The sequence below is a fragment of the Lichenostomus cassidix genome, chromosome 20, assembly GCF_008360975.1.
Source record: "Lichenostomus cassidix isolate B80296 chromosome 20, HeHo_3.0, whole genome shotgun sequence".
In the NCBI taxonomy this organism is placed as follows: Eukaryota; Metazoa; Chordata; class Aves; order Passeriformes; family Meliphagidae; genus Lichenostomus; species Lichenostomus cassidix.
The window spans coordinates 13284678-13299071 of NC_139500.1; positions in this window are offsets into that span (position 1 = coordinate 13284678).

Sequence of the window (14394 nt, forward strand, 5' to 3'; positions counted from 1 at the left end):
TCCCTGGCAAAGCTGGCCATGCACTTGGGCTTCTCCATCGATGTCCTGCAGTTTTGAAACAGGGTGGGGACACGTTTGGAGTGTGATGGAGCAACTTGGTCCTCTTGCAGAGAATTCTTACTTTTTGTTGAGGAAATAAGGATGTCCAGGTGCAGGATGTCTGTGGGATGTGCTGGGGTTCTGATTCACATTCCTGGCAGGCTTTGGAACTCCCTAGGTGTCTGAGACCCAGTGCAGAGCTGGCACAGGACCAGGGGCTGTGGCTTCTGTGCCAGAGGTGCTACCCCAATCCCTGGTGGCAGTGACTCAGAGACCCCAACCCAGAGCTGTGAGTCCTAACACCCCGATCCGCCCCTCTGGGCACCTCCCTGTGGCCTTCCCTGCACCCCACAGCTCTGTTGTAGGGCAGGAGGGGCAGCAGGGCTGTGGGCAGCAGGGCAGCCCCTTCCCAGGCTTCGCTGTGCCAGGGAGAGGACAGAGGCTGCGGAGGCATGGCCTGTGCCTCACGCTGCACTGCATCCTCATCCTTCTCCTCCCTGCTGCTGCCCTGCATCCTCATCCTTCTCCTCCCTGCTGCTGCCCTCGTTTGGCTGCTTTTTGTAGATGGAAAATGGCCTTTAAAATATAGGACAAGGTCACCCTCCCCTCCCCAGGCAGTCGGCGCAGCCCCTGCGCAGAGCCTGGAGCCAGCGGCGCTGCAGAGACACTGCCCGGGGAGCCCTGGCTGGGCAAGGACACAGCCCCGGAGTCCAGCATGCCTCGGGATGGAAGGGACCTTGAAGATCATCTCATTCCACCCTCTGCCGTGGGCAGGGGCACCTTCCACCAGACCAGCTTGCTCCAAGCCCCATCCAAGCTGGCCTTGGACACTGCCAGGGATGGGACAGCAACAGCTTCTCTGAGCACTCTGTGCCAGGGCCTCCCCACCCTCACAGGGAAGAATTCCTTTCCAATATCCCATCTAAACCTGCTCTCTTTCCATCTGAAGCCGTTCCCCCTTGTCCTGTCACTATCTGCCCTCGGAAAAATCACTTTCTTTCTATTTTAAAAGCCCCCTTTAGGCACTGGAGGGGCTCTAAAAGATGCCTGCTCCTGCTAGGGTGCCTCCAGAGCCATGGGACTCAGGCAGGTAGCTCTGCAGTCACCCCTGGCTCAGAGTGAGCTGCTGCAGAGGGAAGTTTGTTTCCACATGAGCAGGAAATGTTCCTCCTGCTCCTCCTGGCACTGCCAGGGTGCTGCCAGCTTTATCCTCCATGATGTGAGCTGGTGAAGGGACTGACACATCAGCAGCCCAGCAAGGGTTGGTAGAGGTGATGCAGTGCCAGAGCAGGACTCGAGGGTGCTGTCTGGAAGAGGTCACATGTATTGGGGTGGCCTGAGTTAATTTTTTAGCACCTTTCTGCTCCTGTCATTGCCACACACACCATGGTCTGAGCACCTAAACCCTCCCTGGTCCAACTGCCCAGCCTGAGCGAGCCAAGGCCAAGTGTGCAAATGAACTTCCTAGGGAAGCTTCAAAGTTCTGTGCCCTCCTTCCAGGCAGAAAGATATGGAATATAAAATGCTTGTTATTTCAAGGGGACGCCGGGAGTCTAAGGCAAAGCCTCCCAGGAGCAAATGCTGAGCAGCAGCCCTTCTTGATGAGAAATTTCCTCCTGACTGTCCCTGATGGCTTTCCAGGTGGATGCCAGCACTCCCATAGTGCTTTTAGCTAATGGAGAAAGATAATCCTGATGTCCTGGCCAGCACTGTGTCTGTGCAGTGCCCAGGGCTGTCCAAGCTGCTGATGACTGTTCTGTTCCTTTGGCTGCTGTGTCCTGCCAGGATCTGCTCTGGCTGCAGCCCCTGGTGCCTCAGGAGAGGACAAAGTACCATCCCAGGCCTGGGGACTGTCCTGTTCTCAAGGGTGCTGCAGCAAGCAGGTGGGGCTGAACCACAGGTGAGGGACAGGAGGCCAAGGGCAGCCCTGCTGCACCCACAGGCTGGCGAGGTGCCTCCTACCTGCAGCCCTTCCATCCCAACCTCTTGGCAAAGCACTGCTGTCGCTGGAGAGAGGAGGCAGGTGCTCAACCCAAAATAACCAGATGGTGCTGTGCCTCTGAATGTAGGACAGGGGCACCTGTGGCTCCCCCTGCTCTTGGGCAGTGTCTGAAGGGCTCTGTTCAGAGATTTGAAGTGCAAGACCTGGCCTGGTGCTCCAGCTCCTGCTCGGAAGAGGATCCAGAGGAACACAGGGATCTGCAGCCACACTGGTGGGTGCCACACTGGGGGACACTGGTGCTGCCCCAGGGCTCAGCTTGGCCCCTGGGCACCAAGGAGCTGCTCCTGTCACAGAGCACAGCACAGGATGGCTTTGCTCTCTGGGCTGACATGATTCCTGCTCTGATTTCCGAGGGATGGAGCTGCATCCATGCACTCACATTCCAGAGCCCAGGGAGAAGGGGAGGTGGGCACCAGCAGGCTGTGAGTGCTGGTGGCACTGCAGAGCCAAGGGCAGGTCCCTCCTGCCCCTGCCAGCCAGGTCTGCTGTGACACCAGCACCCATGGGGGTGTCCCTGGCCCAGATTTGTGCCATCAGGGGGAGCCAGGTGAAGCCCTGGATGATCATTCCTCAGCAGTGACCTGTTGCCTTTGCCTCTGGCTGAGACTGGAGATACTCTGGGTCTGTTTGGGAGATGGTGGAACAGTCCTGGGATGACTGACCTTGCCCAAGAGGTGTCAACCTGATTCTTTGCCTCGTGCCATTCTCAGGATGCCTTTCAGCCCTGCAGCCCAGAGGCACTTGCCATTGGCATCGTTCAAAGCCAAGAACTCTGAATTCAAGATCTGTAATTACAGTGGAATATTCTGTTTGCACCCTTCCACCATTCCTCTAAGGAGATAACCACGGGAAAATGTGCCCATGAATAACTGCTGATCTGTTCTGTCCCTTGGCAGTGCACAAAGCTGGCTCCTGGTGGGTGAAGCAGTGGTCCTAGTTTGTGCCCCAGCTTGGGCTGTGATTTCAGCTGGGGAAGGGAAATGATTGCCTTGCTCCTTCCCCACCCTCCCGCCATCTGACCTGACCCATCTCAATTTGGAAATAACAAGCCTGGTGTCATGTCCCTGCCCTGGGTTAGGTTTGCTATCCAGTCTTGTGAACAGATGAGGTCTGAGATCCCATTTGGCTCCCAGATCTTACTGGTGGCTCCCAGATGTCGAACATGAGGTGCCCAGGGAGGCTCTTCTCCTTAGATCTCACCAAACTGGGAGTCTGCCATGCCTTGGTCTAAAGCCCAGCCCAGCCTGTTAGACTGCAGCACGCTCCAAACCCACTCTGGATGTTCTGGGAGCAGGTGAGTGTGGAGCGTTTGCCCGTGGATGGGCTGAAGCCTGACCCACAGCTGGTGTCAGGGGATGCCTAAGGCCATAAGTGCTCCATGGTGTCCTTGGCTCCAGGCTGGGCCAGGGGGCTTTGCAGCCCAGACCTGGGGGTGCAGCAGCTTGGGCTCCCAGGTGAGCACTGACAGAGCCTGTGCAGCACCACACTGGGCTGTGTCCTGGGCAGCTCAGTTGTCTTTACCCACCTTTGCCCCAGACACCTCCTGGGTGCTAGGAAGAGCATTTGTGTGGCTCTCTGACCCAAACCATGCCGGTTCAGAACAAAACCTGACAGTGTGTAAAAGCCAAAACACAGCTTTTCACCATGCTGACTCATTTGCACAAAATACCCACAGCTACACAGGGTTTTCTCTGCTGTCTCAGGAGCTCAGTTGCCATGTGGCTCACCAGGGCTTGTTGCTCATGCTGACAGATCAAGTGAAAAAGGCAGTGGGGACAGGCACTGCCTCCACCAGGGAGTCTGCCACGGAACTCTGCTGTGAAGTTCAGCCATCATCAGCCTTTATTACACAGCATTAAACTCGTCCCCGCAGACTGACAACATGAAAATTTCATGTGGCTTTTAAGTAAGGCTGGGTGGAGCTCTTTAAACATCTACATCTCGAGAACGATGAGGAAGAAATCTGTGCCAGGCTGGGATCTCAGGAAGTACAGTGGAATCCAGCTGGATAAGTTCAGGGTGGGAGGTGACTGGCAGTGCTCTGCCCATGACTCAATCAGAACCCACTCATTTCTTCAGCATCTACCTGCCTTTGGGGCAGGGATTATAGGAAGTAGCTGCTTGTTGCAGAAGATCTCTTGGACTTGGAGTGAGTCCAGAGAGGCCACAGAGATGCTCTGAGGGCTGCAGCCCCTCTCCTCTGGAGCTGGTGGTGTTCACCTGGAAAAGAGAAGGCTCCAGGGAGACCCCAGAACCCCTGCCAGTGCCTAAAGGAGCTGGAGAGGGACTTGGGACAAGGGATAGAGTGCCAGGACAAGGGGGAATGCATTCCCATTGCCAGTGGTCAGGGAGAGATGGGATATTGGGAAGAAATTGCTCCCTGTGAGGGTGGAGAGGCTCTAGAGCTGAGAGGGGTTTGTCCAAACTTCTCTCCTGGTTTCACAGCTCCCACTGGCACTGCCAGCCCTACACCTTTATTGGAGAAAGAGCCAAAAGCTGCCAACCCTCAAGGTCATTAATCTTGGGCAAAATACCTGAAATCAGGGATGTTCTCAGAACTCCTTGGGCAGGAGGGGTTCACATCCAGGCTCATGAGCAGGGGTGCAGGGATGAATGGCACCAGGACCACCAGGAACTGATCCCAGTGGAGCCATGGGGGAGCTGGATGGGCTCAGCTCCAGCCTGGGAGGAGAGCAGAGCAGCACAGGTGCGAAACCTGGCACAGGCTGTACCCAGGATCCCCTTGGCCAAGGCAGTTCTGCAGCTGCTCTGTCCTGATCCCACCTCATGCATTCTAAGGCCTCCTCGTTTTGGGAGGATGTGCTGCTTTGGCCATGCTGAGCCCCGCCAGAGGTGTGTGGGGACAATTCCCCCACACTGTGTGTGGTCTGGTGGCCTCATTTCCTACTGGAGCCTTGATGTGCCGGGCTCTCTCCCAGGATTTGGCAGAGAGTGGGAAGCAGGGAAGGAGAAGAGAAGCTGCCCCTGGTGGTATGTGGCAAGTGGCCCAAGGGTTTGTTCCCCTTGGACAGGGCAGGTCCTCCAGACCCCAGTGAGGAGGAGAGAGCACCTCTGGCACTGCCCCATGTCCCCACTGAACTCCAGGGTTTTGGGAAGTTCCCAGAGTGGGAGCCAACTCAAGTGGGAGTTTTGCCGAGCACCAGACCTGAGGGTTGAGCTGCTCACATCAATAATTAATGTATCACTTCCTTTAATGGGTGCCGCTGATTGCAGGAGCTCAGCCTCTTTGTGTCACTGCTCAGCTGCAGGTGACCCGGGGCTCCTCAGGTCACCGAGTGAGGATCCTGCTTCCTGTGCCCTGTCCTGCTCCCGAGGTGACACTGGGTGAGGCTGCCCGGCAACAGAGGGATTGTACAGGGAATCCTCGATCCAGACTTTGAAGGGGAGCACGACAGTTCTGTGATCCAGCTCTTTGGATGGCACAGGAAGGGCACACCATGGCAGTGGCACTGGTGGTGATCTCTACAAGCACATTTGTCCTGTGGATCCCAGGAACTGCCTCTTGCCCATCCCTGGCCCTGACCCATTTTGAGGCTCCCACCCCTCTGGGTTCCTCCCCCTCTTGGGGCACTGGACTGGAATCCCAGGATGTGACACAAATGTGCTCATGTGGGGGACTGAGAAGGATTTAGCATTTCAGGAACCAAAACAAGTGCTCCTTTAGGGCACAAGAAACAGGGGTGAGCCCCTCTGAGCACAGTGGGATCACAGGAGGAGAATCTCTTGCAGATGGGCCTTCTTTTCACTCCTTTTGACCTCTACCTCCTTGCCTGCGGAAAGCTCCCCAAAAAGTAAAAATCACCATTATTTTGTTTTTCCAGCCTGAACTTTAAGAAAAAAAAATAGGCAAATAAATATTCCTGATACAACAGTGGTTTCCAGCAATGGTGACACATGGCTCCTGAGGCTTTGCCCTGGGGTGGGATGGGGATGTGTGGAGGGCAGGAAGCCATCCTGGACTGGCCTCAGCTTCCTTGCCCCACTGGATGCACTCCTGGGAGCTCAAATTCCTGTTTGTTCCAGGGCCAAAGCTGGACATTGCTGCAAACAGCCCTTTGCCTGACCAAGAACTTGCTCTGCCTCCTCCAGCCCATCCTGCAGTGGTGCCTCAGCAAACCAGCTCCCCTCTGCCTGGCACTGGTGTGATGGGCAGAGCTGTCTCAGGGACTGGGGAGTTCCTGGGCGTCCCAGGGTTGGCAATTGATGGAGAAGGGAAGCAGGGAAGCTCCAAGGAGGGGGAGAGGGCTGTGATCCCCCAGCTCTCTGCACCCCTTGCTGTGGCCATCAGCTTCCTCCCTGCCCATGCTGGGGTGGCACCTGCCTGTCCCTGTGCCCTTCTGAGAGGCTGCACCCCACAGCCCTCTCTAGCTGCCATGCGAGTGCCCATCTCCTTCTGTAAATCCCGTTCTCAAAATCCTGGCTGGAATGCACTTGATTCCGTGCATTTGGAAATCCTTGCTTTGGCCTGTTCCAGCTGCCACTTGCCTCCCCCTTGTCCCCTGGGGTCACTCATGCCCTGCCTCACCCTGGCTCCAGCACTGGTGGCTTCTCCATGTCCTAGGCAGAGATGGTTCAGTACCTCCCCCTCAAAGGGGTGTGGGAGGGAGACAGGGAGGGAATCCTGGTGTCCCTGGGTATGAGGCTCCTCAGCCAAGGGCTGAGGGGTGGCAGGGGGAAGCCATCAGCAACCCCAGTCCTGCTGTGACCAGTCCTGGTCCGAGCCCAGTGCAGATGGACACGGCTCCCATTCCCAGAGTGTGGTGATGGCTGCAGGGTGCTCCTCGGGGAGCTGGTGCCCTGTTCCCTGTCACCCTCCGTGGGACCCCAGCTCCCTGCCCAGCCCCAGGGAGCAGCTCCCGGTGTCTGAGGCTGCTGAGCCCCCGCAGAAGCGTGGCTGGGCTGTGGGGGGGATTTATTCAGAACCTCCCCGGCGTCACCTGTCTGCTCAGTCACAACAGTCCCAGACATGCTGCCTTCCTCCCCCGTTTTCCATATGCTAATGCTTCCCTCTCACCTGCCAGGGGCTGCTAATAGACGCGGTGTCAGCCTGCTGACAGCCCTTTCCTCCTGTTCCGCGGGCTGTGCCTGCGGGGGGAGGCACTGCCAGTGCCCGTGGGGTCCCTGGAGGTGCTGTCGGGGTTGGAGTGGTTTGGAGGGACAAACAGCCTGTGCCCTGTGCCGCTGTGCCCAGCCAGAGGCGTGGGCTGTCCCCAGCTGCTGGCAGGGACAGGTCACAGCGAGCTCGGAAAGGTTCTTTAGCCACTGCAGGAGCTCTTCTCTCCTGCTCCCAGCCTGGCAGAGGGAGAACCCACTCCAAAGGGATGCTCCTCGCCCAGGAGTAGCGCTGCCACCTGTGCTGCTGCCCAGCACACACTCGGGGACATGTGAGGGTGAGGGAATAGGTCCCTTGGAGGTGACACCAATGCCTATACCACCAGTGAGAGGTCATGGAAACCCTGCCCGTGCCTGGGGTGGATACCCAGCTCCCGGGCAGCCTCTGGGCAGCTTGCTCTGCCAGCCCCCTGCCTCAGTTTCCCCAGTTGTGCCATCCCTGGCTTTGCTTTAGGCGCCCAAAAAATCTGAATTTTCCAAACCTGGGAGCAGATGTGATGTGAGCTCCCACTCCTCTCCTCAGCCTCCTGCCAGCTCTCCAGTTCTGTGCTCCCATGGCAAGCCCAAATGCTTCCTCCTGCTCCTCACTCTTCTCCCAGCTGCCAGAAGAGCTCAGTGCCCTGATCCAGGACCTCAGCAAGCTGCAATTGAGCTGGGCATCCTCTGTGCCAGCGCTGAGGCTGGTGCTGTGCTGGTCCTGCAGCTCCCTGGCTGTGGGGGCCCAAGAGCTGGCAGCCCCCACCAGCCCTGCCCTGAGGGGAGGTTATTTTCTCACCAAATGTCGCTGGTGTTGAGCACTTCCCTCTATTCGTGGACCTTTTGAGCATCATTTGCTTCCCAGGCATTCTCCCCCCACCCCCTTTATTTTTAAATTAAAAAGAAAAAAAGCCATGTTTCCATAGGAACTTGGAGAGAGGCTGATCCCGACCTCATTATTTGCTCAGTGAAAGGAACTTTATTTTTATCTGTTTGTGTACATTGTCAGATTTTGGCTAAACCTACTTTCCTGACTTCGTACAGTGAGTTCTTTTAATCTTCATTTCAGATGCATTCATCCCGGGGCTTAATTTATCCTGTATTGTGATCAAATTTAGCTGAAAGCGATCTGCTTTGCCAATGCTGAATATTCATCAGCAGCTCATTCATTCAGGAGCGAGCCCTGCCCGGGCTGTGGCTGCAGCTCGGGGTGATGCCGCCGGACCTGCCGCAGGTGCCGCTGGAGCTGCTCCTCCCAGATTCCATCGGAGCTGTTCCTGCCACCTCTGCACGTGGCTGAGGGCAGAGGGAAGGAGCTGCAATGTGCAGGGAGAATCAAGGGATTCAGGGCAGCAAGGATGGATCCCAGAATCCCAGAGTGGTTTGGGTTGGAAGGGACATTAAAGCTCTCCTCATTCCAAGGGGCTCTGAGGTCTCCTTGGAGCCTTCTCTTCACCAAGCCCCAGCTCTCTCAGCCTTTCCTCATTGGAGAGGTGTTTCCACTGCCTAAAGGGGCTCCGAGAACAGTGAAAAGGGACTTCGGGCAAGAGCCTGAAACATCAGGACAAGGGGCAATGGCTTCCCACTTCAGAGGGCAGGCTAAGATGGGATACTGGGGGGGAATTCTTTCCTGTGAGGGTGGGGAGGCCCTGGCACAGGGTGACCAGAGAAGCTGTGGCTGCTCCTGGATCCCTGGAAGTGTCCCAGGCCAGGTTGGACAGGGCTTGGAGCATCCTGGCCAAAAGGACCCATCAGTGCCAGGGGCAGCACTTGGCAGAGGGGCTGGGCACTGGTGCATCCCCTGTCCTGCAGAAGGGCTGGGGTGAGATGTCTTGAGTGAGCCAAAGCAGAAATTAATGTCTAATGCTACCTCCAAACCTCCCACTTAATCCATCCCTCTGTATCAATGTCACTTAGCAGCTCTTCCCCCGTGTCCCTGGAGACCACAGAGATTACTGGGAGGGAAGCCCTGGTGCTCTGTCCCGGCCCCCCAGCCCTGGGCCACCTCCCACCAACCACCCGAGCAGCTGCACCTAATCTGGTTTAGACAATCCAGCCCAGCAAAGCCCCTAAGTGGATTGGCTTATCTCTCCTCACTAACCCAATCTGCCAATTGGATCTGGCTGGGTTTGCCTGGTCTACAAGTCTGTCCTGGAATTATCCAGGAGATCTGTACAGACACTGCCTTGCAGGCTCAGTGCCCTTCCTGAGCCTGCTGGCTCCAGCCACCTGATGCCACGACTTCTAAGCCTTTAGGAACACTGTGATGTGCCATTCCTGGGCTGCTGGGCATGGGGACACTCACCTCATCCCATCCCTGCAGAGCCACATCACCTCCCATCCATCTCCCTTGTCTGGCTGCAGCAACGGAAGCAGAAGGATAAGCCTCTGGATGGATTCATTCCCTTCTCTGCAGCCTTTTCCAGGCTGACAAGGCTTCAAAGGCCTGAGCTGGAAATGCTGCAGGAGCAGCTGGTGCTGTGATCGGGCACAGTCTGTGGGATGGGGGAAGAGGGAGGGGTGAGCAGGGTCACTGGAAGGTGGCTGGAGACACTGGGATGAGCAGCACAGCCCCTGTGTCTGCCCTGGCTCTGGCAGGATGCTCCAGCCTCTCCCACCCTTTGAGGAACTGGGCTGGCAGTGAGCACAGCCACGGATGCTCCCAGCCCTGGGGCACAAACAACCAGCCCTGCCTCTCCCTCACTTTGCTCTGCCACCCCAAGATTGCTGAGATGAAGGACAGAGGGGACAAGGGACAATTTGGAGCAGAGACGCCAGGCTAGGCCCCCTGCAGAGACACAGCTGAGCCACAGTGCTGTGCCCATCACCCTGCAGGGCCCTGGCCAGGACAGAGTGTGACACGGGGCCACCTCCCACCACTGCTCCAGGCACGGGCCAGCAGCAGCACTGTCACAAAGCTGAGACTGAGGCAAAATACCCAGGACAGAAACCCACGATTTATGTAAAAAACAGTAATTGCAACTCAGAGCATTCTCCCTCCCAAGGCAAATGGGGAAGGAAGGCCCATGAGTCCCCAGAGTCCCTTTTTACCCCATCTCTGTTTTGTCAGGGAGCAAGGGGTGCCTTGGCAGGAAGGAACAGATGAGTGTTCTTCCCACGGTGCCCAAGATCCCATGGACTCCTGCAGGTAGTGTTGTGGCTCCTGGCCTTTCTGATCCCTGGGCTCATTCCTTAGCAATTCCCGTCAGCGACTGGGTTTTTGGACTTCCCAGGCTGTTTGCTGGGCAGGAGCACATAGCTCACTGGAATCAAGTGAGTTGGGTTTGTTTCTACTGGGACAGTAGAAACAAACTGTGTTTGTTTCTTCGGTGCCTTAAAGGAAAAAGCTTGCAGAAACAGGTTAAAGGTTGTTCAGCTCCTCAAGGCTCCAATTTAGATCAAGACTCTCTTTTCCTTGCTCTGGAGGTAAAGGTCAGAAGGGGAAGAGTTTCTGGCCGTGTCCTGAGAGCTTTGCTGCTCCCAGCTGTGCCCATCCAGGCCAGGCTGCAGGTGCAGCCCCCCAGCTGCTCTCGGCACAAAGGGCTGCAGCAGGGGGGAGTGTCAGCCCTGCTTTTCTTCCAGCGACACCAAAGCACATTGAGAGCGGCTGCTCTGAGGGCTCTGGCTCTGAGCTGGGCATTCAAGGCTAACACAGCTCCCCCCTGGAGACCCCCAGTCCCCCCCCCCACAGTGGTGCTGATCCTGCTGCCAGTGCTGCTCCCGTTGCTCTCCAGCGAAGCCTGAAAACGGGGCTGACAGAACTGGGACCCACGAGCCTCTTCTCCAGCAAAGCAGGGCCAGGGAAGCAGCACAGCTCCGATTCCCCAGGCCACCTGGGACCTTTGCACCTCTTAGCAGGTGCTGAGCGTCCCTGGTCCCTCATGTGCTCGGTGTGGAGGCACAGCAGGGCCCTGTGCTCAACTCTGCTTGGCGCTAACAGCAGGTAATCACTGTGCTGACGTGATGCTTAATGGCAGAATGAGGCAAGTGCTGCGCTTGGCAGGACCTCACCTGCCTTCCTCAGCAGCTCTGGGAGGAGGAGGAGGCAGGGGAAGTGGAGGAGGAGGCCTGCTCCAGGCTGTGCATCCTCCCTTGCTGTTCTGGGGGAAGCAAGAGTGGAGAGAGCTCGTCACGCACTGGTAGTGAGGGGTGTTTGATGCATCGTGGGAAAACTAATCATAGCAATTCACAATATTTGGTGACTTGCAGAGATTTGGGTGACCTTGCAGAAGGAGGGCACAGGAGGATTGCCCTCTGTGGTAGCTTAGAGCTGGTTCTGTGTTCTCTGGGGGAGCCAGTGCTGGACAAGGCTGTGGGACTGTGATGGCTCTGAGAGCTCTTCACTCCTCCACAGTCCCTGCACGATGACTGCCATGTGCCCTGGCCATGCTGGCATCAGCTGGCAGGGCAGTGACAGGTGACACGCATCCTCAAAGCAGGTGCCAGCTGACCCCCTCGCGCCACACACTGCCAGTGGCTCTGTGCCCCAGCTGGCTCTGGGGGCATTGTCCAGTCCCCCAGCCCTGGGCTGCTGGAGGCTTTGGAACAGGCTGAATCAATGCCAGGAGTGGTCACCTCAGCACTGCAGTGAGTGCTGGCTGACGGGGCATTTGTGCCATGTTCTGCTCACGGTGTGGCTGTCCTGCTCCTCAGGGTCCTCAGAGCCCTGAACAGAGCTGAGGGGCTGTTCTGGGGGTGTGGGCATAGAGGAGCTCAGAGCAGCCCCTGGCTGAGGCTGCAGCGATGACCCCAGTGCCAAAGGCTTTGCCAGCCTGTGCCCCCATCCTAGCTGGTGAGAAGGGATCCAGGGGTCTGGCCTGGGGCTTCCAAGGCTCTGGAATATCCCCCCAGTGCAGCAGGGCCCAGGATGCCTCCCCTCAGCCCACCCCAAAGCCTGCTGCTGTTGCACGGCACTGCAGGGACCCCCAAACGAAGGGGCTGAGCCCCACACCAAGGGGCTGCCCCACAGGACCGAGGCCAAGGAGGGATCACTCAGCCCTGCTGAGCAGGGAAAGGTTCAGGCTCCTTGCAGGGCCAGGCTGCTGTGCTGTGCCAAGCCTGGCGTTAAGGGCTGATCCCAGGTACCCACAGCTCACACACGGGCTGAGGACATCCCCAAGGAGAGCAGGGAGCTGCCACAGCCCTGCCCAGAGCACAGCACCTCAGGAAGGGGCCAGGGTGGGAGCTGGCTCTGGGCGCTGCCCCACATCTCTGCCAGCAGTGCTGGAGGCTGAGGGGAGGCAGCTCCTTGCCTCACACCCAGAGCCTGAAGCACAGGATGTTTGTGATACTCTCAATCAATCTAGGCAGAGGAAGATGACAATCACAGGGAATTATGGAATACTGAGGAATTCTGTGCCCTTTATAAAACCCGAGGAGCTGAGCAGCACATTTGAATGAGTGCAGAAATCAGCACAGAAGAATTTGTGGCTCTTGCGAATCTGAAGAGGCAATGTAGCTAGGGCTGATGGATTTCTCATAGGAGATGTGGCCTTTTAGCAATCCAGAGATGGAGGAAAAGCTCAGAAAGCCACCAGAAGAACACAGAACGACCCCCTAAGCAATCAGGATTCACTCCCCAAAGGCAAACACAAAAACTGGCTCTTGGAGTTGCCCTGATGCTCTTGACCTGGCAGAGGGTCTGGTTGTTCCAGGAAAGGACACGAGGTGGGAGTTAGCAAAGAGCAGCATGTGGATCTGCAGGGCTGGAGTCAGAGTGATGGATGGGAAGTGACTGGGAAAGGGGAGAGGAGACCTCCCTCTGCATGGAGCTGGGGAGGAAGGAGCAGGGTTAGCCTTTGATTGCAGGAGGGCTCTGGAGGGGCAACATGCACGAGGCAACAGCACAGGGGGGTGAGAAACTGCAAGCAGAGGGGTGGGATAAGCCAGTGTCCCTCCCCTGGTCAGTTCTGGGGGCAAGGGAAGCTGGAGAAATGTCACTGTTGAGCAGCTAGCAGAGTAAAAAACTCAGTTCTCAGTGGCAAGAAGGAAAGACCTTTATTGTTTTGATTTCATCGTATATATAGAGTTTTCAAAGGTTACCCAGATTGGTCAGTTAGAAACCTCCCCCTAGGCCTGATTGGCCAGGCCTGCACCGTCCAGATCTTGGGACACTGTTTTTAATAACATCCAAACTTTATCTTTATTTATAAAACACAAAAAGAGTTCTCATGGGAAAGGCCTGTGCTAGCCACAGAGAAACACCAGAATTTTGCAAGAAAACCTGTTCTGCTGCCTCTGCACCCCCTCCACCCCCCAAATCAATTCATGCCCTGGTTGTACCTGCAGCATCTGGCAGATGCCCTCAGGGAAAGCAAGCAGAGGGGTTTGAGGATTCAGAAGCTCCCACAAGAGGAAGTGTCTCTGGCACTGACACTGTGGTCAGCCCAGAGGGGCTTCACAAGAGACAGTGTATTCAGGAGAGCAGGGCTTGGGGTGGCCTGGGCAATGCAGGTCCATGCAGGAGTCTGTGCAATGCCCTCCAGTCCCAGCTGCACAGCTGCTGCTCGGGCTCGGGGCTGGAGGAGCCCCAGACTTCCCCTCCCAGCCTGGGGAGGGCCCTGCTCACCCCTCTGGCTCATCCCTGTGGATCCCTGACCCAGCACTGCTCCTGATGTCCTCAAGCAGGATGCTACTGCCCAACCCATGCCTTCTCCACCACTTCAGTGCTCAGATGTCTCAAGTGAGGTTTGTGGTCACCGGTTCATTTCATCTGGGGCTTTTTGTCTTTTATATCCAAATTCTGATCTCCCAGGGGCACAAATACAACACACAACACAAATACATTATGGCATGAATTTCCTGAAAAGTCCAAAGGAAGACAAACCCACCATTTTTGCTTTTTCTCATGCTATGAGGAAGAGTGAGGGTCCTGTTCTGGAAGAGTCAGAGCTCTCAGGCTCACGTGTGACCTACCTGTGACACAGAGGTGTGAAGATCAGTCCATGGGAGCTGGGGGGAAGTGACAGCAGGGTCCTTACCCCCAGGCACAGTTCTGGATGCACTTTGAGCACTCTGGCTCCCACCCCAAGCTCAGCCTAGCTCTGCCATTTGGGGATGAACCCCAACTTGCACTGCAGCCAGCCTGTCCCAGCTGGCCCCCAAGTGGCTCCTGCACGTGTTCCTCAGGCGTTGCTTTTATACCACACATCTCATCGGCAGCAGTTATTGGAAAGCCGAATTATAACTAACTGACAACCACTGGGGCAGTGTTTGTGTCCTGTGGGGGTTAAACAAGCAGAGTC